This window comes from Macaca mulatta, chromosome 7 (assembly GCF_049350105.2).
Source record: "Macaca mulatta isolate MMU2019108-1 chromosome 7, T2T-MMU8v2.0, whole genome shotgun sequence".
NCBI lineage: Eukaryota > Metazoa > Chordata > Mammalia > Primates > Cercopithecidae > Macaca > Macaca mulatta.
Window position 1 is genome coordinate 172,373,460 of NC_133412.1, and position 1,442 is coordinate 172,374,901.

A 1,442-nucleotide genomic window follows, 5' to 3' on the forward strand; every position below is an offset into this window, starting at 1 on the left:
TATCAATGGTGTAGCAGTCATGAGCACACCGTGTACCAATATTCTGAGCTCTTCTGTGAGAACATAATAGATGTTTTTCTGGTGCCTTGAAGTTAGGAGGACCATGTAACTGGCTTTGGCCAATGAAATGTAAGCAGAAGTAATGTGTGTCACTCTCTGGTAGAACCTTTATGAGCCAGTGTGCAACTTACCCTGTAATGGCAATAGATGACATTCCAGGTGACGGTTGCTCTGTTGGCCTGAGTCCCTGAGCAACAACAAGCCCAAGGCAACACAGCCAAGCCCCCAGTTGATATTTGCTGGAATGTAATATGCATAAGATGTAAGTCCATGTTGGATTCAGCCATCAAGATATTGGAATTATTTATTACTGCAGCATAACCCAGCCTAACCTGACTGACACAAATGCCTACAGCCATCCGCGGACCCCAGATCACCACCTCTGTTCCCACTCTATGACATCAACAGAAATGCATATTCCTGAGTCTGCACAGTCCAACGAGTAAGAGAGACTCGCATGGAAGCCCCTGAGGTATTTCCTGCCCCAGCCCCATACTGATCAAGGGGATGGACAAGGGGCTGGGAGAGTTCAGATGGAGGAAAGAACAGACCCTGGGACATGGCCGCATGTGGAGCCCTTCCCCTGGGGCCTTCACACAGACCACAGCAAGGAACTTCTAATAGCAGGTTGTAGTTGGCATACTCAACTAGCCACTTGGCTTGGAAAATAAATCAACAGCTACTGTTGCCAGAAAAGCCACAGCTGCCAAACCCCCTTTGAGGTTTGGGGGCCGCACATGCTTGATGCTTCCAGCCATTGGGAATCAACGTGCATTTCCAGAGGGAGGGTCCAAAGGAAGCCACTGGTAAAACCCAGGGCTGTGGTTGGCTGACATGAGGCCTCAGATTATCCAGCCGAAGTCCAAGTCTCTGGTCAGACCCACAGACCCATCTTCAGCATGCCGCATGCCCACCGCTGGTCCCAGCAGCCTTGAACCTGGGCTCAGGCGGGTGAGGCAGAAAGAGGACACTGGCAGATAAAGCAAATTGCTTCGGCTCCACTTGGCTGTGCACTCCCCTCCCTAAGCCTTATTGTGATTGTTTAAGTGGGATGACATAGACCATAGAATTGGAAGCTGGCACATATTTCCTGACATCAAGACCTTACAACTCTCCCCAAGTTCCTACCATGAGCCCAGCACAGGGCACAGCTGTTTTCATGCCTTGTGCCATTCTATCATTTAATGTCTGGGTGGAGATTTTTATTGTTCCCATTTCATAAACGCTGAAGCTCGGAGAGGCTCACAGTGAGCATGTGGTTAGAAGTAGTAGGGTAAGACTCAGCACTCCAGAGTATGGGAGCCTCACTGGCACAGGAGGCTGCAAAGGGAAGTCAATGGGCACAAGGTGGGGACAGGCCTCTGACCTCACTCTTGCCATTG